Genomic DNA, 26,517 nt, shown 5'->3' with positions numbered 1-26,517 from the left:
ATCCTGATGAGCCTACTTGATAGTGACAGATGCTCACAATGCCTGACCATGTTGGGAAGATAAAGGGAAGAAAGAGATGGGAAGAGCCAAGACTAGTAGGAGTCTTCCAATACACATTTCAGATAAAGGCCCCTGAGCTCGTTCTGTTTCAAATTAGGCCCCTTCCTCAAGGTCTGTTTCAAATTAAGCCCCTTACTACAAGGTTTCATGTAGCTAAGGATGACCTCAAACTTACTATAAAGCTGAGGATGACCTTGAACTTCTGATCCTCCTGCTTGTACTTCCCCAGTACTGAGATTACAGGCATATACAACTACACTTATTGGGGATACAATCCAGGGCTTCATACATGCTAGGCAAGCACTCTACTAACTGAGATACACCACTAACCACCCCATCTTTTAAAAATTTGTTAATGTATTAATTTTATTCATGTATGTTTTGCTTACATGTATATATGCCTAACACATGTGTGATTGCTATTGACAGAGGTCAGAAGAGGCCATCAGATCTCCTGGAACTGGAGCTACAGATGGTTGTGAGCCACCATGTGGGTGTTAGGAATCAAACCTAGGTCCTCAGCAAGTGTTCTTAACCACTGAGCCATCTCTCTAGAACTTATTATTTTTTAAGACAACATCTCCCTATGTAGGTCATGGTGGTCTACAACTTGATACTACCTTGTCCAACTAGCTTTGAACTCACAATTACACTGTCTGAGTACCGTTAAGTGCTGCCTTATAGGCATGCACGACCACACCTGGGTGTATCCCTGCTTTTTAAACCCCAAAGATGTAGGACACGTGTGAAAAGGATTGTGTGTACCTTACAAAGGCAAGAAACTTTCATAGGCCAAGTCAGCAAGAACTGACAGCTACCAAGAAGGTTCTCATCACTAAGGCATCCAAAAAGCTGGGAACCAGACTCAGGCTGACTAGTATACCCTCAAACCCAATAGCTCTGCCCCATGATACTCTGCCAAGACATCCCTTACAAGCCAGAACCACACAGGTATATGGTGGGTACAGGCCACGCAGGCCAAGCAAGGGATCAACTCTATTTCCAGAAGGATATATTCCTAGCCATCATAATCAAGGCATTCAACAGTGTAGGCACAAGCAAGCATTCCCAAACCTACCTCCTCACTGCTTCTGGCCCCAGTTCACTCTGGAACACATCCCCACTTTCCCACTTTGCCCAGACAGCATCCACTATTCCCTCCAGATTTACTACCCTTCAGTTCTTTAGAAGTATCATCTCTACTCTCCACATTCGGCCTCATCCCTCCAGTTATCCATGCTTTTAATGTCTTCTTGGGCCCTTCCTACTTTTCAGGAGCAAATGCTGCTGCTCTCCAAATATTTTGAACCCAAGTAAAGATGGCACCTTTCTGCAAGGGAAGGGGGTACTTACAAAAACTTGTTGGAGTGCCAACACTGACTGATGGGACATCAGTTATGTTAGACCCAGAGACAGCCTCATAGCTGTTTCTCAGCTCCTCCTCATAAAATGCATCTACAGTACCAATCTTAAGTTCAAAAGAAGACCACAGGAAACTAAGCATTGTCCTTGCTCTCCACCCTATCCCTTTCAGAATGACAGGAAGAAAAGCAAGCAAATTGGGAATGTTTTAGAAAAAATTAGTACTGAGCCCCAGTATGATGGTACACTCCTCTAATCCCAGCACTCAGGAAGTTAATGTAGGAAGATCACAAGTTTGAATACAGCCTAAGCTGCTTAGTGAGACCCTCTTCCTAAAAGAAGAATCAATACTATACCCCCATGAAGATAGTTCCAAGTTCCAAAATTACAAGAAAAGGTCATTTTACCATCAACAGCTCTTCAGTAGTTAGTCTCCACAGATCTGTTTTAACATTCCACATCACAGAAGCAGGAAGCAACTATACCCACATAGTACAGAGGCAGAGTTAGGCAGAAAGGAATGCAGATGGCTTCCTAGAAGTGCCGGAATAAGAAGGAAACCAAGACTTTACCCACAGCTTCCCAGGTCCAGAAGTGTTGGCACTGGGCTTAGAACAAGCACTTTGGCACCTCAGAGGCTGTGATGGAAAGGGTCCTCAGATCTGAAAGACCAAAGGAAGACAGACAAAAAAAAAAAAAAAAAAAAAAAAAAAAAAAAGGCACCCAGACAGAATACACCTGAGTTTCTCCCCAGGACCTTTTGAGTAAGCAGTAGTTACACTTGAATGTGAGCCAAGGGAAGCAGGTGGAACCTCAGGGAGATCCCAACATCTGACAGGAAAACAAAGCAGTTAGGCTTTGCTGGCTCCAACTCTTCTGGCCTCTTTGTTGCCTCAGAAGTTGTAATGCTTCTTGCAGTCCTACTGCTAGCTGTAGGCTTCCCAAGAATCCCCACTACAGTACCTAGAAGTCTTCACAGAGCAAGGCTGAATAGAGAGATCATTCTGCAGACATGTCTTTCCCAAAGTATGGGGCTAAGTGGCTCTGTTGGAAGACAAGAATGGGGGCAGGAGCACAACACAGCAAAGAAGTCATTAGTTATGCTTTCCTCTTCTGTGTTGAATATTAAGCCACTGAATAATATTAATGTATCCGGGCGTTGGTGGTACACGCCTTTATACCCAGCACTCGGGAGGCAGAGGCAGGCGGATCTCTGTGAGTTCAAGGCCAGCCTGGTCTCCAGAGTGAGCGCCAGGATAGGCTCCAAAGCTACACAGAGAAACCCTGTCTCGAAAAACCAAAAAAAAAAAAAAAAAAAAAAAAAAAGATTTAAATCAGGTCTAGAAAGATGGCATAGTTGGTAAAGTACTTGCTACTCTAGCCTGTGCACCCAAGTCATGATCCCCAGCACCCATGTAAAAAGCAGGCAGGGCACAGCAGCACATGTCTATGATCCTAGAGCTGGGAGGCAGAGAGGTGGATTCTGGGAGTTCAATGGACAGTCTAGCCAAATCAGTGCACTCCAAGGTTGATGAGAGACCTTATCTCAAAAAATTAGGTAGTGAGCAACTGAGGAAGATACCAAATGCCAACTCCTGACCTCCATGCACATATAAGCACACCCGTGTCCAGCCCTCCCCCCTTCCACACACCAAGAGAATTAAATACAGAAAAATGAATCAAATCTAAGACTGCTCTCCTTTCCTGAGAAAAGGCAATTCCTAATAAGGATTCCAGACAATGCTTCGCCTTCATACTTCATATAAGATACTCGTATCACAAGGTTAGGCAGGTATTAGCATCATCACAAAAAGCACACAAGGTCACACGAGTCTATTTAGTCCTCAAAGGTTTGTACTCACCACCAAAATTTCCATTTCAGGTCCCATGGAGATAACAGGAGGCAAAAATTAGACAAAACTTTTTTCCAGACAGAGGACTTGATGGCTGACAGAACTAGGAGTGGCTCCAGACACCCCACATACAGGAAGGTGGCTAAGCACCTGGACTCTCCCATTCCAGTAGCACCAACAAACTAGCTGATGTCATCTCTCTGGTTGACACGTTTGCCTCCTGGGCTCTTGGATTTCACCCATCCTCGCCTCAAATTTGCACAACAAAGATCCTCAGCTGGTTCTTCGGTCTCTAACCTGTTGCAAATGGAGTCTTTTGACTGAAGGACTTATGACTAAGTATAGACATAAGTTTTAACATGGCCTCTAGCCACAGATTTTACTCACAACCCTAGCCCCGAATACATGCTGATTTTCCTCAGAGACAACGCTACAGAAGAATTCAAAAAGAACATGCTGAACCCACAGAAAGAAGGACGAAGAAAGATAAAATCAACTACGTTGTACCTCTCTGGAACAACAGATAGGAAACAGGCCAATCCCCAGGCAGGAACATCTGGACAAACTTTCTCATCCTAACAGGAAGATCACCTGAAACGCAGTACAGTTTGGAATCTGATTCAAAAGCAGTTTTCTTTTCCTGACTTTTCATTCCACAAGGAGATGCTGCAGGTTACACATAGGGCACCAGGTCATCTTCAGTCTGCCTATGTGAGCAGCATGTATACTGTGTAGATTATGCACTCAGCTTCAGATTGGGAGCTTTGTATTTAGGTACTGATTATCTCATCAAAAATAGAAGGGGATAAATCCATTCTCTCCACTAAGCATGTCTGAAGAACATGACCCTACCATAGTCAGATCACAATTTTTCAAGAGGAGCTTTCAGCTAAAGCTTGTCCTGACAAGACACACAGGAAGAGGAGGAAGAGCTTAGGGAAATTAAGCATGGCTAACTCCATCACCTCCAGCCTAGAGACTCTGACTCAGAGGAAAGGTCAAGCTTTCCTTATCTTGCTCCCAGAATCCTCTCTGAACAACAGGAGTAGAGTCAAGAGAGTGAATGGACTGTTTTCATGGACAGTACCCCATCAGTCAGTCACTTTTATAAAATGGCAACATACACATTAGACATGATGGTTGAATGACCAGATAAACTCATTACTGAAAAACATGGCTGAAATCTGATTTATATGTGATAAGGACACAAAACAACATCTCTGAAAATACTAGCAAGAAGATATAAAACTACATAGTGTTTGCAGATCTCACACAATAGTGCAGGAAGGATAAGTTAATTAAAGATGGAGCTGGATGCTCACTACTGCAGCACAAAAACTAAACCTGGAAAGATACAGAGAAGATTAGTATGTCCTTTGCATATGGATATCAGCAAATTCATGAGGCATTCCATAGTTTAAAAAAAAAAAAGTGGAAGCAAGCTTGGTAGTGTATGTCTATAATTGCAGCACTCAGAAGATGGAGGTAAGAGGATCAGAAGTTCAAGGTCAGCCTCACCTACATATCAAATAGGAGGCCAGCATGAGACTCAAAATGTTTTAACTTAATTTAAAAAATAAAATAATAAAAGATGGACTGCTGTGGAATAATCCATTTGTTCACTGTAGATATGTATTACTCTCATTGGTTTAATAAAGACCCAATCGCCCAATAGCTAGGCAGGAAGAGGTAAGATGGGAGAGCCAGACTGAGAGCATGAGGGGAAGGAGGGCAGAGTCACCAGCCAGACAGAGAAAGCAGATAAACATGCTGTGCTGAAAAAAAGATACCATCATGTGATAGAGCCTACATAAGAATTATGGGTTAATTTAAGTTGTAAGAGCTAGTTAGTAACAAGCCTAAGCTATCGGCTGAACATTTATAATAATAAGTCTCTCTGTATGCTATTTAGGAACTAACAGGCAGGACATAAAAATCCATACAATGGACATTTGCAGGGATTTTCAAAGGTATTCTCTGGGGCAACACTAATGCTATAATACTTTACACATTCTGAAAATCATTTTTTTTTTTTTTGAGACAAGGTCTTTCTACATAGCCCTGGCTGTCCTAGAACTCAATCTGTAAACCCAGCTGGCCTCAAACTCACAAAGATCCACTTGCCTCTGCCTCCCAGGTGCTGAGATTAAAGGCTTGTGCCACCACACCCAGCTTCCATATAACCTTTTTTTTTTATTGTTAACATGTACCTGTGCGTGGGTATGTGCACATCAGCATAGGTACCTGCAGAGATCAGAGGCCTTGGACCCCTGTAGTTGGAGCCATCCAACATGGATTCTGGGAACCAAACTTCAGTCCTCTGGAAAATCTGTATTCCTTCTTAACTGCTAATCCATGTCTCCTGCCCCATATCATCTAATTTTGATACCTTTTAATTTAATTTTTGAGAATTTTATACAAGAGAACTGTATTTATAGCATTTCCATCCCTTTTCCCCACTCTAATTCCTCTCATGTCTCTCCTTACTACTTCCTCTCATATTCATGACCTCCTCTTCTTTAGTTAATATTCTCTCTCATAAAAATAAATACAGCTTGCTAAGTCCACTTAGTGTTGCTTGTATGTAAATGTGTTTAGGGGACTGGATAACCTCTCAAGAGCTTGTCCCTGAAGAGGACTGATTCTCCTTCTCTCAGCAGCCATTAATTGCCTGTAGCTCTTCATGTAGGAATAGAGCCTTGTGAGATTTCCCTCAACCACACTGGCATGTCATCTGATGGGTGTCACTGTGCTGGTCTTGGTAGCCATATTGAGATTCCATGGGTGCAGCTTACCTGTCATTCATTCATATAGATAGATAGATAGATAGATAGATAGATAGATAGATAGATAGATCAATAAATATATTCATTGTACATAGCTGCTTTGGGTCTCATAAATTCCACTTCTTTCAAGTATATCATACATTTGACCATAGTTACCTCCTACCTACCCCATTCTTCCTCTTCCTTATCTCCCTCCCAACGAGTCTCCTTTCTTTCCCTAGTAGTTTTTCTATTTCCATGTTATACTTATATGTTCTATGTATCTATAAAAAACATGCAAGATCCACAAATGAGAGAAAACATGCAGTATTTGTCAAAGTTTGGCTTTATGACACTCTCTAGTTGTATCCATTTTCCAGCAAATGGCATAATTTCATTCTTCTTTGTGGTACCACACTATCTACTTTCATCCCCAAATGTCTGTCTTTTCAGAAGTTTTCCTGCAATGTTTATCAGCCAGGACTAGAATAATCATAATCAAAGAGAAACAGACAAGAAAGATCTTTCCTGAAGTACTAAGCAAAATAGGTAAATAAGAAATCAAAAGAAAGAGCAGGACTAAAGATAACATAAATAGGGGTTGGAGAAATGGCTTGGTGGCTAAGAGCACTGGGCACTCTTTCAGAGGACCAGAGTCCAATTCCCAGCACCTACATGGTGGTTCACAGTCATCTGTAAATCCAGTCCCAGGGGATCTGATATCCTGTTCTGACCTCTGAGGGCACCAGGCACACATAGTACACAGATATACATATAGGCGAAATACCCATACCAAAAAAAGGGGGGCAGGAGCAGGGGATTTGAAAAATAAATACTGAATTCCTAAAACAACTTAAGACCAAATGGAATGGAGGTAAAGTTCCACGTACCAGAAAGGCTCACAGCCCCTTATCAAGGCCCAAATCAAACCATTATTTCAACTCAATGTTATTAGTCTCCACAATGAACACATCTACAGAATCCACATTAGCATTCACTTCCTAGTCTCCTAGAGCTGCCTGCTTCCTGAAGAAAAGGATCAATGTCACATATTCCTAAAAGTTTTGGTATACCAAAAGGCACCCTCACTGGTGAGGTAGAGCCAGGATGGAAATCAGGGCTTACAGAATACAAAAGTAAATCAACATAGTGTGATGAGCACTATGGTGACTGACTGTCCTAGGGAAAAAGAGAAAATAAAGATTGTGGGATAGCTTGAAAGTAGACAGAATCCAGTAAGTAAATCTTTTCTCCAGAGCTATTCTGCCAAATTCTCTGGCTTTCTCTAGCAGGTTTTAGAGTTTAAGAGCCTCTGAATGATGAGGGTAGCAAGAATGAGAATGGTGCCTCAGCTTCATCACTAACCAAATAGACAGGTGTCTCCTATGCCATTTACACTTTACAAAGAACCATTGGGTAGCAAAAGACTTTGGAGGTTTCAGCTCATTCTTCAGTAAAGGAAACTGAGGCAAATCTTTACAGGGAAAGGAAAAGGGGTCTAAATGAAGCAAGAACTGACTAAATCTCAAGGCATTTCAGAAGCAAACAAGATGAAGAAGCAGCAGGATTCTGCTTTTGTCAGCAGCTCTGGTATCAAGTACATGGGGAAGGAAAGCTGAGGTTTGTGTAAGCACAAGCCAAACCATCCACCTCTTCTTCAAAGACCCCTTGGTGTTCTTAGGAGCATCTCTCATCTCTTTAGTCTACTCTTATTTCATAGCTTTTGGTAATAGGATCCCCAAAGACTCTCCCTTTCCTTGCTAGAACCAAATCCTGCCTCCTCCAGAGCCTAAGATTTGGAACACAGCCATGCGCAGCTCAGAAGGAGCCATCAAGGAACATTGGGCATGTTATCAAACACTTAAGGTTTCCTAAAACTCCAACTTCCAAGGGCCAATCTCCATCTGATTGGAAAATCAAAGCCAGGTAAAGATCCAAAATGAGTCTGTGAAAGGGGTGGAAAGTGGGAAGAGGAATTCTGGATACACAAAAGGACAAGCCTCCCACATGCTCAGGTTACAACAAACAGATACAGACCCCAGGGCAAACCAGATGTTGCCAAAGTTCTCTCTAGAAGTGAACCAAGTCAGAGAATGTCCATCATTTTATTATACTTTACTTTTTCAAGATGACTACCTAGGCCAGCTTTATCTTCATATAGGTCATCTGAATTCCCTTTCAGTTCTACTAAGGAAGAGCGGTGCTTACAGCAATGATTCTCTGTCTCATGTCTATGCTCACTCCTTGATACCCAGGTTTACTCTCTGGGTTTCCATCTCACACCCATAAGTCTCAACTTCTGTACAATGAAATAAGGACACTTTTAGCCGGGCGTTGGTGGCACACGCCTTTAATCCCAGCACTCGGGAGGCAGAGGTAGTCGGATCTCTGTGAGTTGGAGGCCAGCCTGGTCTCCAGAGTGAGTGCCAGGATAGACTCCAAAGCTACACAGAGAAACCCTGTCTCAAAAAACAAACAAACAAACAAACAAAAGAAATAAGGACACTTTGACAATAGGAAATTGAAACACAGAAAGGACCCTGCATAAGATCAAACCACAAATTAGTAGTACAGCAGAGATCAGAATCCAATTCTCCAAACATGGTCTATCAGTCCCCACAACTGACCACAATACCTCTGTTATGGGAGAAACATCTGCAATAGAGCATGGAAACGAAGCAAACACAATTTATCTGCAAGTCAGTTTAAGGAAAACAGCACAGCCAGAATGTTTGGCAGAGACTAACTAAATATTTCCTCTGTGACCTCTGACAGAGAGAAGACTGGAAGACTGTGAGAGAGGGATAAGCAGAGCATGCAAGGAAGTGGGAGAGAAGATCACGGCACAGACACGCAGAGATGTACGTCTAGAAAAGAAAAATGGAATGCTAACCTGAGTACTTACTAAGCCAAAGAAGTCATGGTTTTTAAAGGGTGGCAGAGACTTAAAACTTGCTACCAAGATAGAGTCTAGAAGGAAATTTAGCAGAATTGTTTCGGGGGAAGAATTATTAAAGAGAGCATAAAAAAGTTCTAGCCAAGAGAAAAGGCTAGATTAAAAAGGCTATGCAAAGCCCGGCGTTGGTGGCACACACCTTTAATCCTAGCACTCAGGAGGCAGAGGCAGAGGCAGGCAGAACTCTGTGAGTTGGAAGCCAGCCTGGTCTACAGAGCGAGTTCCGGGACAGGCTCCAAAGCAATACAGAGAAACCCTGGGGGGGGGGGGGGCGGGCGGATAGGCAACTAAATATTTCAGGGCAACAAAGAAACAAAAAAACATTTTCTGGCAAAAACACAAGCAATACTTAGAAGCAACCAACATGGAAACAAGGCCCAAGGTCTCAAACGAAGCATAGGTTAGAAATTAAGTCCAAAGGTTACATTCCCAGTAAAGAAAGGAAGGAGAGAGAAGCTGGAAAAGAACTTATTGCCTAATGGACAGGACTCCGTGAGTGTAATATGGGAGCCTGGGACACATCAGAGGCCTGTTTGCAGAATACCATGAGTGAAACTGGAAGGCAGCTCAAGGGACCTAAGCAACGATCTTCCAAAAGGGGCAAAAGCACCAAGATGAACCCACTGTGAAGAAGCCACTACACAGAACTAGGCCCTACATGAGGAGTTGGAGAATTGTCGTGGTGGTTAACAGCACTCGATGCTCCTGCAGAGGACCCAGGCTCAGTTCCTAGCACCCACATGGAGACTCAAATCATTTTAACTCCAGCTGCAAGGAATACAATGTCCTCTCTTACAGGCTCCAAGAGCACTGCATGTACATGGTGTACTTACATAAATGAAAGCAAAATGCTCAGACACATAAAATATAAATAAATAAATCTTATGGGGTTTCTCTGTATAGCTTTGTAGACCAGGCTAGCCTCAAACTCACAGAGATTCGCCTGCCTCTGCCTCCTGAGTGCTGGGATCAAAGGCATGCACCACCATTGCTCGGCTATAAATAAATCTTTTAAAGTAATAATTAATAAAATAAAAATAAACAGAAAACAAATTAGAGCCACCCACCAAGAGGTCACTAACAACTTTTTATAACTGCAGTTACAAGGGATCTGATGCCCTTTTCTGATGCATGGGCAGGCACCAGACAGGAATGTGGTGTGTTATGCCCAGATTGCAGGGTCCCCCCAAAACCAACAAAGAGACCAAGTCCTGCATGTAAAAGCAAAAAGCCTTTATTCAAACTCAAGCTTGGACTCTCCATTGGTCCCACGCAGTGGTTGAGATCAGGGAGTGCCCAGCCCATGTTGGGTGTTAGGCCCAAGTCACAAGGATCCCCAAAGAGATCAGGGAGACAGACCACCAATGCAAATGCACGAGATTTATTGATTGTTCTATCTTACCTCGGAAGGGACCCCTAGCAAGCTGGCGAAGCAGCCTCCAGAGGAGGTGAAGTTCCCTGTCTACTGCTAGGTTTTAAAGACAAAAGTTACAAGATTACATCAGTAGGTACTGGTTGGTTCCTGATTGGTTGACATTTGGGAACAATCAGGAGAATTTCTCAAAGTCATATTTTGGCATGAAATACCTGTGTACCCGGTATTCTTACTGGTCAGTGCTAAGAGGGAACATTCTATGGTTTCTATGGCTTTGTCTTGTTACTTGCAGGTGTCCTGTTGTACATAGATACCAATAGTTTTCAGAACTGCATCCTGGAGACTATAGGGGAGGTTTTGGTCTCCCCTGGAGTTTCTTTTGTGGCCAAACAGTTCCCAGGAACCAATTACCTAGAAGGCTGGGGGGGGGGGATCTGGAGTTTGTGTTCAGTTTTGGCCTTAGGCTCCAGGAGGCCAGAGGATCTGGAGTTTCCTTGTGTCAGAGGCCTACAGTCTTTTCTGTAGTCTATCATGGCTGCTAAAGCAGGGTGCTGGGTGAGGGTCTGGTCCCTTTATTCCTAGAAGTGAAGCCTTTGAATTTAGTTTACCCCTTTCATGGGGCAGGGTTTTTTAAATCATAGTAGAGGTTGGAGGTAAGGGGGTTCCAGGGTTCAAGACTGGCTGACATTTGTCCAGGGGTATCTTGGCAAAAGGAGAATAGGTACATGCTGGGCTCAAGGACATCTGGTGATCTTATCTAAGATCTAATCTTATCTAATGGTAGGGATGTTTAGAATGTTAAATGCTGGCCCTCCCTGGGTGGTGTCAGCTTATGGCTTTTCCTGCAACCCGGTGCTGCCTGCTAGGGGCCTACTTTTAGCTGGTTTTAATTAAGCATGCCATGGCAGCCGTGTGCCCAGGCTGTTCTGGGCCCCACAGGTGCACACACATCATGAAGTTTTACATAAAGTAAATCTAAAAAGAATTCTCAAATTGAAAATGTATCAACAGGGGGCTGGAGAGATAGCTCAGCGGTTAAGAGCACTGACTGTTCTTCCAGAGGTCCTGAGTTCAATTCCCAGCAACCACATGGTGGCCCACAACCACCTTGAATGAGATCTGGTGCCCTCTGCTGGCATGCAGGCACAAGGTATACATAATATATATATATATATATATATATATATATATATATATATATCAACAAATACACGCTGCAATTTTTAATTAACTCATGATTTTGCCTAGTTTTGTAATGGATGAGCATAAGCTCTTTAGCTATCCTAGTACCCTACTTTAGGTTTTGTCTTTTTTTAAGGTATTTTTGTTATTTGTATTTTGAAACAGGGTCTCACTATATAGCCCACACTGGCCTCAAACTCAAAATCCTCTTGCTTCAGCCTTCCAAGTATTGGGATTCCAGGCATGAGAGACCACATCCAGCTTATTATTTAGTTCTGTTTGTTTGGGTTCCTGAGACAGGGCCACCAGTGTTAATCCCAGGAGTTGAGAATGAGATCACTACTACAATTTAAAAACAAATTTGAAGCAAGCTTTAATTAAATAATGGTCAGGTGGATGGGCTTTGGCCAGGTCCATTTCTGGTTCCCCACAAAAATGGCCCCGAATTGGGTTTTGCTGCAGTTTAAGTATTTCCCATCAGGTCTAATCAGGGGCAAGAATATATCCTTTTTTTTTTTTTTTTTGGATTTTCGAGACATGGTTTCTCTGTGGCTTTGGAGGCTGTCCTGGACCTAGCTCTTGTAGACCAGGCTGGTCTCAGACTCACAGAGATCCACCTGCCTCTGCCTCCCGAGTGCTGGGATTAAAGGTGTGTGCCACCAACGCCGGCTCAAGAATATATCCTAACATCCATCCTACATCCAATCAGGAGCAAGTATACCTGTGAACCTCCCACCCACATATAATCAAGCACATCTGCTGCAGGTTCAGATGTGACAAACAAATTTGTGTAGGGGAGTGAAAACTTGTGGCTTGTTATCTCCCACAAACAATTGCCTCCAGCATTTCAGCAACTTTTTGTCCTTGGACAGGGGCTTACAGATCAGAGGCATTTTTTGGATCTCTTAGGCATAGTCATTAAAAAGACTGATAGCTGGGATACCAGCATGGGACTGATCCAAACCCCAGGGATGTGGGTTTCAGTGAGGAGACCTCGAAAATCTACAGGACCTCTTGTTCAGTACTTATCCCTAGCATAGATGTGGACTTAGGGAGCCCATTCCACATAGAGGGATACTCCCTGAGCCAAGGCATTCGGGGGTGGGGGAGGGGGGTTTGAAGGGGGAGATGGGGAGTGGACCTAGGCCCTATCCCAAAGGATATGACAGATTCTGATGATCCCCTATGGAAGGCCCCACCCTCCCTGGAGAGCAGAAAGGATTTGTGATAGGTAGGGTTTTAGTTGGGGGGGGGGGTGGTAGGGGAGGAGGGGAGAGAGAGGGAACTAAGATTGACATGTAAAACAATCCTGTTTCTAATTCAAATAAAAAAATCTGAAAACGGAAAAAAAAACTTAAAATGTAACTTTGGTTCTCACATCAGACTTCTTTTGTTGCCATTTGTGTCATAGAAGTCACCCAAAATTTATTAAAGAGAAAGTAATGCAGCACACAGAGAGACAGACTCCTCCATGAGGAAAGAGGATCCAAAAGCTGCAGTCTTTTTTTTTTTTTTTTTAATTAGTTCTAGTTAGGGAACAAGCTTATTTCAAATCCCTTCTCCCTCTCCCTCCTCTCACCCCCAACCCTCCTCCTCCACCCCCAGTCTACCCCCCACCCCATCCATCCACCACTCCCCAGGCAGGGTAGGGCCCTCAACTGGGGCTCTGCAAAGTCCACCAAGTCTTCCTATGCTGGTCCTGGGTCCTTCCCCATGTGTCCAGGGCCAGAGTGTAACCCTTCACATGGGATGGGCTCTCAAAGTCCCTTCTTGCACCAGGGAAAAATACTAATCCACCACCAGAGGCTCCCTAGAGTGCAGAGGCCTCCTTATTGACATCCATGTTCAGGGGTCTGGATCAGTCTTGTACTGGCCTCCAGGACAGCATCTGGGGCCAAAAGCTGCAGTCTTTAATTATTTGTTTTATTTATTATTTTAGTCTCGCAAAAGTCCCCTTTTATATGAAGCAAAGATAACAGGCTCATGGTCATAATTGCTTATTTTTAGAAAAATTTAATCACTAGGAAATGTATTTAGTCCCCAAATAAGAATCAAGCAAACATAAGCCGTGTTCTATGACATCTCATACCCCTCAGTACACCACCCTTTACCTGGGACAACTAGTGGCGGGTGAATTCAGGATCCACTTCTTCCACCACAAAATTTCTTCTCCGGGACACAGTCTCAAAAGCTCCTGGCATCTCTCCCCTCCATTCCCCTTTTACCCAGCATTTTCTCCTCCCCAATGGCTCCAGAAAATGGATGCATTTATCCAGAAAATGAGCTTCTTAGCTCAGTTAGCTAGTGTTCTCTTTTTATTTTAAAGCATTCCCTCTGGTTCAAGAGTTTTGGTGTTTTTTTTGTTTTGTTTTTTTGTTTTTTTGTTTTGTTTTGTTTGGTTTTGTGTGTGTGTGTGTGTGTGTGTGTGTGTGTGTGTGTGTGTGTGTGTGTGTGTGTGGTGGTGGTGGTGGTGGTGGTGGTGGTGGTGGTGGTGGTGGGCTGTCTTTGTTCAGTTGGTTGGTTTTCTTTGTACCTTTGGAGCCTGTCCTGGAACTCACTCTGTAGACCAGGTTGGCCTCAAACTCAGAGAGATCCACCTGACTATGCCTTCTGAGTACTGGGATTAAAGGCTGCACTACCACTGTCCAGCCTCTGGTTCATGTTTTACATAGTTCCCCAGCTAGATTTTGAAAGGCTGTGGAACCTTTAAGAGGTGAGGCCTACATAGTAAAAATAGGTTTCTGGCTCTTGTCATACTCTCTCTGCTTCATGGTCTGTTGTGATGTAGACAGACTCCACCAAAATGTGGCTCTGTGATGAGCCAAGACCTCTGAAACCGTGAGATAAAAGAAATCTTTGGTCACTTAGGCTATAAAGGTATTTTGGGCACAGTGATTTAGAGGTAACTAATACAACTAAACAGAACAAGTTCCCTAATTTATTGCACATAATTTCAGCAGGAGGAGATATCACAGGTGGAAGGACTTGGGAATCAAATGAACCAAAGTTCTAATTCCAGATCTTAGGCAAGTTTCTCCACCTCTCTGAAACAATCAGATTAATGAAAGCACAAAACCAAAATAAATAAATAAATAAATAAATAAATAAATAAATAAATAAATAAATAAAATAAAGGAGGGAAGGCAAGTAGGTAAAGCTGGGGCTATTGCTCAGTACTTTGAATATTTGCCTAGATAGTAGAATTCACAAATCCCTAGGTTTGATGCCCAGCACTGCACAAACCAACTGTTGTGGAACATGCCTAGAATCCCAACAGTAGGGAAGTGGGACAGAAGGATCAGAAGTTCAAGATCAGCCTTGGATACACAGACCACTTCTTAAAAAAAAAAATAATAACAGTATGCCACAGAGCACACAGTAGGGCTCTATGCCGACTCAATATTCACTTAACAGCATAATCTCCTGTCCCTTCCCCTAAAGCTAACATTAGTTCTTTGGATACTGTTTTGAAAATAGTGCTGGGGGTCAAAAAGCCTCCAAACACATTTCCCACAACAAATAAATCAAAATGGTACAATATTCTTTACCTTGCCATGTTGGTCACATTCCTATAGCTGCCCTCAGTTCCTTTTGCAGTTGTCCTCACAAAGACCCAGAGCATCTACTTTGTGATATAAATTCCCCACTTCCCCTTGCCAGCTGGAACAATGAACTATTAGGTGGCTCAGGGTTCTCTAAGGGCAAGGCTTACATGTCATCCCGGAAAGTGTGAAAGTATGGAAAAGGCACTCATCCAACTGTCCCATGCTTTTGTGTGGTACTGAATCAGTTCTTTGGAGGTTTCCTCCTGGGTTTGGTTCAACCTGCTCTAAGCAAACACTGTTCAGGCTCATCACTCTACTAAGCAAATGTTCAAATGCACAGAACTAAATGTCATCCATATCCTCCGAACTACAAACAACTTTACCTCATAGCACCCTTCTCCATCATAATAGGGGAATTGAGTGCCATAGACAGGTCAGGAGAGTTACCAACTCCATATCCTGCCTGTTCTGGGACCTGGAAGAACTTATGAAGTGTAATTGTTTGCAATCAAGGTGGTTTTATAAATGTACTTTGTTGAGTTTAATTCAACTTTTATAATTCTGTTAAGGTTTCTTATGCAAATAAATTTGCAAACTGAGTCAAAAGGCCTTTACTGGGGTGGGGTGCAGGGGTGGAGAGATGGCTTAGTGGTTAAGAGCACTAACTGCCCTTCCAGAGGAACCAGGTTCATTCCCAGCACCCACATAGCAACTAACAACTGTCTTTAACTCCAGTTCCAAGGGGATTCAACATTCTCTTCTGGCCTCCACAGGCACTGCATGAGCATGGTATATGCAGATATACATACATGCAGGCAAAACATTCACACACAATAGTAATAATAATAATAATAATAATAATAATAATAATAATAATGTAAAAAAAGGTCCTTTACTAGCACTCTTCTTAATGACAAGCATGTCACCAAAGAATTCCTTTGCTCTACAGCACCAAGCTCAGCCTACTCACAGCTACTAGGTACAACTCTACAAAGGAACAGACTCACTCACCAGCCTCATTTTCCTCCCTAGCTGAGCATAAACAAGAATCTCTGCATTTGTAATAATGCCCAAAGGAATATTAATATGGAAAATAGTCACTGGAAGGAAACACCCTCAATGGATTGCGAGCACTTTCTCACGCCCATTTCTTGGCAAGCACTCCCTCCACAGACCTCCAGCCTTTTTACAAGCCATGCAAGGGTCCTGTCATGTCACTACTCCGAAGTGTTCTGCCCTTTTTTGACCTCCAGGCCTTTTTCATATATGGTTCCCTCTCCCAGGAATTCCTTTCCATCCCTATTTTGCTTAGATGACTAAAAACACCCCTCAAAAATTCATTTCCCACAGCATCTCCTGTGATGTCTGTCCCTGACACTGAAGATTCTTTGCTTTCCTCTGGTTAAGCACCTGTATCACACTCCACTATAAATTTTTAGCATGTGCTCTAAAAGACTATAAAATATATCATCCTCCATAAATGTAAGTGTGCACACATACAGGTGTATATATGCAATATAGTCCTATATATACACACATGCACATGCATATGTTAATATTTAAACTTCTGCATCATAAACAGTAGCAGAAATGTACTTTCTGTTATATTATAGATCTAGGGATCTAATTCATTGTTCAGTGGTAAAGTGGATGCTTAGTACTTGTAAGGCCCTGGGTTCAATCCCTGGCAACAAGAACAAAAGGAGGAAGAGAAAGGAAGGAAAGGAGGAGGAAGGTAGGATGGGAGAGAGGGAGGGAGGAAGGGGGGAGGCAATAAAAGAGAGGCAGTCAGATGGCTCAGCATCTAAAATGTTTGTTGTGCAAATCCGCTGACCTGAGTTCAATCCCAGAACCCATATAAAGGTGAGAGGAGAGAATCAACTCCCCAAAGCTCTACACATGAGCACAACTCCCTGGCCTCTACACATGAGCTGTAGCACATGTACCCTCCCCACCCCCACCTCACATAATAATACATTTAGTTAATTAAAGACTAGAATAGGATGTTGCATTTATAATTATTTAAATAAATAAAATTTAAAAAATAAAAAAAATAATGAAATCATGCTGGGCGGTGGTGGCACATGTCTTTAATCCCAGCAATTTGGAGGCAGAGGCAGGCAGATCTCAGTGAGTTTGAGGCCAGCCTGGCCTACAAAGCCAGGTACAGGACAGCCAGGACTGTTACACAGGGAAACCATGTCTCGAAAAACAAATAATAAAAGAATTAAATCAATTCCCTGCAAAATAAGAGCCCATATCTGTATTTCCAGGCTTGATTCTTATTATACCTAATAGTAATACATCACCATCACCCCACATACATGAGATGCTTTTTAGACTCTGGCACAGGAAATCATGGCCAACGGAGGAATAAAGACAACAATATAGGACACACGGACAAGGCACAAAGTGTACTGCGGGAGCCTGCATTAACATTTATGGATTTCCAATCTAGAAAGGAGGGTTGAGTAGTCCCTAAGCTGAGCTGGCTAGTACAAGGACCTAGAGGCTAGGAAATCAGCACAGATGACCTCGGTACTCAGGGAATTATTGATTCTGGTTAGTGAGGTTGGTGGAGAGCTCACAAGATGCATGGAGGCCATGTCTCTCCTAAGAAGAAGGCAAGCACAAGGCAATGTGCTGGGACCCCCCAAATCAGCTGACTGATGGGCCCCCTGGGCAGAGCAGCACTCTTTGAGACTCAGTCGTCACTGTTGACAGTGAGGCAGAATCTACATATAGTAACAAATGATTGTTTATAAATACATCCCACTGCTGGGCAGTGGTGGCACACGCCTTTAATCCCAGTAGGCAGAGGCAGGTGGATCTTTGCGAGTTGGAGGCCAGCCTGATCTACAAGAGCTAGTTCCAGGACAGAGAAACCCTTGAAAAACCAAAAAACAAACAAACAAACAAACAAACCAAACAAATATGTCCCACTTTGTGTTTAGGATATTCTTTACCTTTTCCTTTCTCTCACTAAGTCAAATGTTGTCCATTCTCCACACATTGACCTCCAAAGGCCAAGACCAATTCCCCTGTGTTCCATGCAGCTTCTTATATCCTTATATTCCCAGACAGTTCTTCTAAAGCCCTCATCATTGCTTCCACTGCATACATAGCACAAGGTCTTCTATATGTCTCATGAATTTACCCACCTTGGTTTCACTTGTAGCTCTTTATTGTAGGCACTGAGGCAAGGTCTATGTCCTCTATGTCTCCCTGTTACACAGAGTTGGTCTTAAAACACTTACTGGGCAAGATGCCAAAGAGCTTACAGTTCTAATGGACTATCTCCTCCCAAATGCCCACCTCTTTTACATATTTTAAGGCTCACATCCAAGCCTCTGTGTGCTCTTCATAGTCCTTGGGGTTTCACTTTATTAAGCACTCTTTAGATTGCCAAAACAATTTCCCAAATGCTGTTTTACCTGAAGGTTGCATGCAGCCTGAGCCAGCCAACTCTGCAGAGACAAAGCCAAATACTGTGGCACTCAGAAGCAAGCAGCATGCTAGGAGAAATCATTCTGGGAGGGCTTTCCCTTCAAGCTAATTAATGGTGTGTGTGTGTGTGTGTGTGTGTGTGTGTGTGTGTGTGTGTGTGTGGTATATGTATACATAGGGGGATTGCACCCTTGTTTGCATGTGGAAGCCAGAGGAGGATGTTCAGTGTCCTGCTCTATAATTCTCCCTCTTATTCCATTGAATCCAGAGCTAAGCTGGCAGATAATAAGCCCCAGAAATCCTTTTTTTTTGCCCCCACCCACAATTCTGAGGTAATAAATAAGCTAGCATAGTCACACTTTACTTTTTACACGGGTGCCAGATATTTGAACTCAGCTCCTCATGCTTGTACAGCAAGCATTCTTACTTGTTGAGTCACCTCCCCAGCCCCTCCAGCTAATTTTAACAAAAATAAAATGGGATTTAAGATTTTGTTTCCCTTACACACTTATTTCCCAAAATAGGGAGAGGATATTTATTGCAATTAGACTAACATTACAGCTAGGCAATGGTGGCTCCTGCCTATAGCATCAGCAGGAATATCAGGAGTTCAATGCCAGCCTAAACTATATAGCAAGTTTGACGACAACCTTGGGCAACCTTGGGGTGGGGGGAAGGGAAGGCCTTCCATTATCAAAAATAAGATCGACATAACTTTTAGCCCTTTGTAGTCAGCCTGAGTGACAGGAGAGATGGCTCAGTAGTTAGCAGTTAAGAGCACTTGCTGCTCTGGCAGAGGATATAAATTCCATTCCCTGAGCTGCATGGTGGTAGTTTACATCTATCTACAACTATGGTTCCAGATAATCTAGCACTTTCTTCTGGCCTCTGAAAGCATCAGGAATTAATTCTACTTACATACATGAAAGCAAAACCTCATACATACAAAAATAAAAATAAATATTTTTTAAAAAAATATAGTGAGCCTGGTAAAGTATCTCAATACAGTACAGATAAAATAGTCTTAAACTATAAAAGAGGATTAAATGGTAACATTAGAAAAATGAGTAAGTTAGAGGGAGGGAAAAAGGATGCTTATTGTAGAAACAAAGTGTCAAGTTAATCTCTAAAACAGAATGCCTTCCTCACAAATACTACCAATTCACAGAATGGCTGATATCAAGTCTCAAGGAGATGAAACAGACTATGGAGATGAAAGGGGAATGGTAGAAACATTAGATACACAGACAATCAATGAGCAGATGGTACAAAAGAGTCAGGAACATTACAGCTACAGAGATAAATTTGCAATGAAAGAAACATTAAAGAAATGATGCATGAAATGACAAACAAGAAAAAGAATGAGGTTCCCAGAACTGCCCTGCAAATAAAAGATCTCTTTGGACAAGCAGCCTCAAATCTATAATTAAAAGTTGAATAGATGAAAACTGTCTAGAAATGATAGAAGGGTTTGGTCTGAATATAAAAGACTTAAGAGATGCCTGAGGGAAAAAAAAGACAACCATGGGCAACTACTGTGACAACTTTCTTATGATACATATAACAATGCATGTTACAAAATCCCCAATCTAAATTTCCTCAAGCTCTGCAGAGGGTGTATTTATAGGTTACATTTGTATATAAAACTCAGAGTAATTATCTTTACTTCAAATTCTTTAACAAGGTATATATACTCCTAGAGAAAATGCAGTATCTTTGAGGGTTATTAAGATGGCCCAACAGGTAAAGATGTCTGTCACCAAGCCTGTCTATCTGAGTTCAATTCCCAGGACCCACAGGGTAGAAGGAAAAAATGGCTCCCTCAAGTTTTCGCTGATTTTCACACAAGCACCAAGATACACACCTATACCACACTTCCTGCATAAATAAATAAACTATAATAAAAAATTAAATAAAAAGAACTTTGGGAGCTAGAGAGATGGTTCGACAGTTAAGAACACTGACTTATTTTCCAGAGGACCAGAGTTCAATTTCCAGCACTCACATGGCAGCTCACAAACTTCTATAACCCCAGTTTCAAGGGATCTGATGCCCTCTTTTGGCCTCCATACACACCAGGCATTCAGTGGGTGCACAAACCTACCTACAGGCAAAGCACCCACAGACATAAAATACAATTATTTAATAAAAAGTGAGGGAGTGGCTAAGGAGATGGCTCAAAGGTTAAGAACACTGGCTGTTCTTCCAGAGGATAAGTGTTCAATTCCCAGCACCCACATGACAGCTCACAACTGTCTGTAATTCCAGTTCCAGGGGATTTGACACCTTCACACAGATATACATGTGGGGAAAACACCAATGCACATAAAATAAAAATAAAGTTATACAAAAAAGACTAAGAAAAATATAAAGAACTTTGATCTTAGCTGAGCAAAGAGGCTCACACTTATAGTATACACGAGGATGGCTGCAGGTTCAAGTTTGGCTTGATGTATATAGTGAATTCTAGGACAGGTAGGACTACATAGGAGACCTTGCCTCAAAAGTGGGGAGAGAGAAAGAAACAGAACGTCAGGAACAGAAATAGAGACAGAGGTAGAGGGGCTTTAATGTTAAGAAAAGTGATTTTCCACTCTTGATCTTGGTTCCAAATTGAACTTGAGTTGGAAGAAAGCCTAATCTGTAAATTAAGGTAAAATTGGAGTCAGTAACCCCCAGCCTGACTCCTGACAAAATTACCACAGCTGGGGGAGAAGGGCCATGACCCAAAAGAACCATAGAAGTTAAGGAAGCTGTTTATTGGTGGTCTGAGCTTTGAAACTACAGGTGATAGTTTAAGAGGCCATTTTGAGAAATGAGTACACTTACGGATTATGTGGTAATGACAGACCCCTAAACAAAACATTTCTAGGCCATGGTTTTGTGATTTACTCTCCCCCCACCCACCCCATTTTAGACAGGGTCTCTCTATGTAGCCCTGCCTGTTCCAAAACACACTATGTTGTCCAGGCTGGCCTTGAACTCACAAAGTCTGCCTGTCTCTGCCTCCAAGTGCTGGTATTAAAGCTATGCACCTGGCTTCTGTGACTTATTCTTAAACTAAAGAAGTGGATGCAGCAATGTGTGCCTGACCTCAGGAAGTTGATTAGGTATGTGGTGGGACCAAAGAGAGGCTTCTGTAAAGTCTAGAGAGGATTCTGTAAAGTCTAGTGCCCATCATTGAAGAAAATGTTTATTGGTGGTATTAAAGAAGATACAGAAGAATGTGGTTTATTCCTTTACACAGTGTAAATATATGTCACTGTGATTGGTTTAACAAAAAAGGTAAATGGCCAGTAGGTAGGCAGGATTTTCAGGGCAGAGAGAATGCTGGGAAGAAGGGTGGAGTCAGAAGAAACCAGCCAGATGCAGAGGAAACAGGATGTGTACAAAATGAGGTGGTGAGCCATAAATCATGTGGCAGCAAGTAAATAGAAATGACTTAATGTAAGTTGTAAGAGCTAGTTAGTAACAAGCATAAGCTATCAGCCAAGCATTTATAATTAGTAAGTCTTTGTGTGGTTATTTGGGAGTGGCTGGCTTAATCATGGAAAACAGAGTGGAAAAAAGGAGCCTTTGCTTTTGTAATTTTTGTTTTGCAAGACAGGGTTTCTCTGTATAGCACTGGCTATCATGGAATTGCTCTGCAAACCAGGTTAGCCTTGAACTCAGAGATCCACCTTGTCTCTGCCTCTTTAGTGCTAGGATTAAAGGAATGTATCTAGCCGGGTGTTGGTGGTGCATGCCTTTAATCCCAGCACTCGGGAGGCAGAGGCAGGCGGATCTCTGTGAGTTCGAGGCCAGCCTGGTCTCCAGAGCAAGTGCCAGGATAGGCTCCAAAGCTACACAGAGAAACCCTGTCTCGGAAAAAGAAAAGAAAATATTTTGAAAAAAAAAAAAAAAAGGCATGAATCTCTACAGTCAGATTGCTTTTTTGTAACTTTTGGTGATCATCAATCAGTTTGTTCATAAATACCACACCGAATCGGGATGTTTAAACACCCCTTTTAAACAAAAGATGCAGTCAACTGAATCATAGAGGGGTCATGGAGATGGATTTGAGAACTTTAAGGATGGTGGAAAAAAATTTAGTAGATGAGGCTATGGTGGTGGAGGTAGTGGCAGCAGAGGTAGTTATGAAGGCAGTGATAGTAGTTATAGTAAATTTGGAAGCAATGATGGCAACTATAGTGGTAGTCCTGGTTATAGTAGCAAAGGAGACTATGATAGTGATGCTGGTTATGGTAGCAGAGGAGACTATGGTGGTGGTCCTGGTTGTAAGGATTCAGGCATTATGCTGACCTGCCCCTATCACCTGGCAGAATGCACTCAGGCAGTACCCTGGTCAGCCCAGGTGCAAAGGACCCCTTTAAAAGAAAGGCTTCCTCCCACTTACACACTCTTTCCCAATCTCTTCCCCTCTTTCTTTCCTGTCATTCCCCTGGGGGCGGACAGGACTTTTCCTGTCTCCCTCTTCTCTTCTGTCCTCTCTCTGTCTCTTCACCTCTTTCCCCCCACCCCAATAAACTTCTCATTTAAGCTCTGTCCCCTGCCTTCATCACACTGGCCTGCCACAGAACCCACCAAAGGTCCCCTCACAATTTATTGTAACACACTTCTCATAGCTGCTGCAATGGTTAAATAAGATGACCTTCAAAGAATCCACAGAACTCAATTAGAGGGACCTGTTAAAGTAGTTAGTTGAACACTACTGTACAGGGGTGGAGAGATGGCTCAATGGTTAAAGAGTACTATTCAAGTTGACATGAGTTCAGTTCCCAGCACCCACTTCATGTGGCTCACAACTTCCTGTATAACTCTGGTTCCAGAGAATCTCTCTCTCTCTCTCTCTCTCTCTCTCTCTCTCTCTCTCTCTCTCTCTCTCACACACACACACACACACACACACACACACACACACCCCCCACAGTGATAAGCCACAGAAAATAATGCTTCACATGGACCAGTTCTTGATATGGCTTCCACCAAGTCTGGATCTCCTAACCAGACCCTCCAGGGACCAGTAGTAACAAACACATGGGAACTAAGTAGGTAACTTGCATGTAGACATGATAATGTCTCAGCAACAAACTTAAACATGGAATAAAGATGTTATTTTAGCAACATCTTGTATCTCCTACTGATTACAAAACTTCTTATGGGGCTTTAAAAACAAACAAAAACATGGCTAGCAAGATGACTCAGTATGTAAAAGAATTTAGCAACAAGCCTGATGACCTGAGTTCAATCCCCAGGACCAACATGGTGAAAGGAGAAACACAGCCTCTGATCTCCACAGGTGTACACACACACACACACACACACACACACACACACACACACACACACACACACACACACACGGGGCATGGGAGGGGGGAGGGAAGGAAGGAGGGAGGGAGAAAGAGAGAGAGAGAGAGAGAGAGAGAGAGAGAGAGAGAGCGAGCATCTCCAAGGACACATTTTCTTCTTTTGCAGAGTTGGGAACAAAATCAGGACCAAATATGCTAGGTAAGCACTCTGCCACTGAACTACACCCTAAACCTTTCCCATGACACATAAGGCTCTTTCCATACAAACACTGTGGTCCTAAAAATTATTCCAATGCAAGGCAGTGGCCTGTCAAAACAAAAGATGTGGGAGGAAAAACAGCAAAACAAAATTGTTATCTGTTGGATACCTGTTGTGGGATATTTGTACACTGTGTGAAGATGTATTACTGTGACTGTTGTAATATTGAGCTGAATGTAATAAATAGCTACATAAGAGGTATAGGCGGAACTTCTAGACAGAGAGAGCTCTGGGAAAAAGCGTGGCGAGTTCAACAGCCTCATGCAGAGGAAGCAAGACATGCAGGAGGTGAGGTAAAAGTCATGAGCTATGTGGCATCACAAAGATTAATAGAAATGGCTAATTTATGTTATAAGAGCTAGTTAGAAGCATGCATAGGCTAAGGCCAAGCTTTTATAATTAATAAGAAGTCTACAAGTCGTTATTTGGGAACTGATTGGCAGGACAGAGAAAGACTTGAAATCTTCCCAAGTGTTTGTCTCTACAGTTCTCTACAGACAGATAAGGCAAATGGTCTTTTTGTAGTCCCAATTCAATTAAAAATTAAAGCTTGCTTTGGTGTTGTAGCATGGCTCTCTCCTTCTCTAAATCTAAGCATACTTTTTAAATAAGGAAAATCCAAAATTTCTGTCTCCTGTCAAAAGAGCCACCTAGAATGGAACAGAAGAAATTAGGGACTATTCTATTGCCACTAATCTCATAATCCTTTGTTTTATTTTGACTCTTTAAAACTTTTCCTAAGGAATAAACATTAGTTCAAAATTTATAAGATTTATATATATATTATATATATAATATATATGCAAACCTTCTGTTGTGATATTAATGGTTATATAGAGTACTACTGATTCTAGAAATAGGCTTCATTTAGCTACCTGTGCATATTTTCAGGCTTGAGTCTGAAGCAGGTAACTAGGAATTAAGTTTGTGTATCCCAGATGTATTTAATAGATTGTGGCCCTTTAACCTCTCTGATACTTGTTGCATATGACATTTAAAATGTTTAGGTTTCCTACAGTGAACAGTGACCATTCCTTACAGCATCCTTTGAAGTCTCCAAAAGGATGTTGGAGCGCCATAACAATGAATCCACCTGGATTGTGGTAGCACCACTCAGCTGACAAACACCACCCAAAGATCAGCTTTGAACTACAAATGGCTCAGGACAAATTCAAAGCAGTTAGCTGAGATAGTACAGCCTTGTAGACTATTCCCAGCTCCCACATGGCAGCTCACATATCTATAATTACTATCTATAATTCCAGTTCCAGGGCTCTGGCACCCTCATAGACATATGTTCAGGCAAAACACCAATGTACATAAAACAAAAATAAAATAAATCTTTAAAAAATATAAACAGATGCCTAGATACCCAGAGCTTTCCCCAAGCATACAGTTAATATAGGGTAGACACAAGGAAGAACTATACAAGCAACAGTAACAGAACACCTCTCTCAAGACCAGTGTCTGACAATGACTCACTGATTAGAGATTCCCTTTACCCTACTCCAGTTGACCTCCCCACAAAAGGAGAACAGGGGGAAGAAAGGGGTGAATTCAACAAATTTTTAGATTCAAAATTGCCTCAGATAAGTTAACAACCAAGATTTCAATTTGACATCAAAGACAGACCAAAAAAACAAAAAAGCTGTCAAATGGACCCTTCCCACTCAGAGCAGTTTCCTAAGAACTAACAGGGATACAGCCACACACACTCTAGTAACCATTGTCCTTTATCAGAATAGGCCCAAATTATTCCCAACATATTTGCTCCAGAATACTAAGTTCTAATTTAAACTAACGATTCCCACATTTGTAGAAGGCCTTAATTGGGCTAGTCTGGTACTTTCAGCACAATCTCACAAAAACTAGATTCTTTTTGAGTCTTTACAAGACAGGCAAAATTCTTTTGATGATAATTTTTAAAAAGACCATCTCCAGAGTTTACATGTGGTTCCTAGTTGCTTATGCTGATGGGGGAGAACATGCTTTATTCCAAAGGCTCCTTCCAAACTGAAAGCTCAAATCTAAGTCTATATCTGATGTAGACTTCCTGAATAAAACAAAACACAAAGTCACAAATGTATTACATAATCATAGATCTAAAGAGTGAGCCTCCCAAAGGCAGAACATAAAAACAGAAAGCTCAGCCTGTTTAGCCAGAGGGCAACAAAGAAGGGATGGGCAATGGTACCCATTTGGTGATGGCCACTGGGCTCCAGGAAAGACAGTTTGTTTTCTCTGTAGTCATCTGTGCACAGGAGAGAGATGGGAGAACAGTGAAAATAAATAAATAAATAAATAAATAAATAAATAAATAAATAAATAAATCACTAAAAGAAAACCAGCTAACTATGAGATAATCTGTGCTGTCAATCTTGAAACCTTAACACTGCCCAGG

General features: G+C 42.1%; 1 protein-coding gene and 1 non-coding gene across 7 annotated transcripts in view; one reads left to right on the top strand and one right to left on the bottom strand.

Annotated features, from left to right (window-relative positions):
• Dennd2b (DENN domain containing 2B) overlaps positions 1-26,517 on the bottom strand; it is a 184,745-nt gene that overhangs the window by 117,958 nt on the left and 40,270 nt on the right. Inside the window, exon 2 of one of the 6 annotated variants that reach the window (XM_027410049.2) lies at positions 3,285-3,572. The exons of the other annotated variants lie outside the window; for them this stretch is intronic. The gene's annotated coding sequence lies outside the window, so the exon portion shown is untranslated. The remainder of the gene's footprint in view (positions 1-3,284; positions 3,573-26,517) is intronic. 6 annotated transcript variants of the gene reach the window in all.
• LOC113835095 lies at positions 4,590-4,695 on the top strand. The gene has a single exon (XR_003484327.1). It is a non-coding gene; the product is annotated as a U6 spliceosomal RNA (small nuclear RNA).

Source organism: Cricetulus griseus, chromosome 3, assembly GCF_003668045.3.
Source record: "Cricetulus griseus strain 17A/GY chromosome 3, alternate assembly CriGri-PICRH-1.0, whole genome shotgun sequence".
Classification (NCBI taxonomy): Eukaryota; Metazoa; Chordata; class Mammalia; order Rodentia; family Cricetidae; genus Cricetulus; species Cricetulus griseus.
The sequence above is the reverse complement of the archived record's forward strand: the minus strand, read 5'-3'. Positions and strand labels throughout refer to the sequence as shown.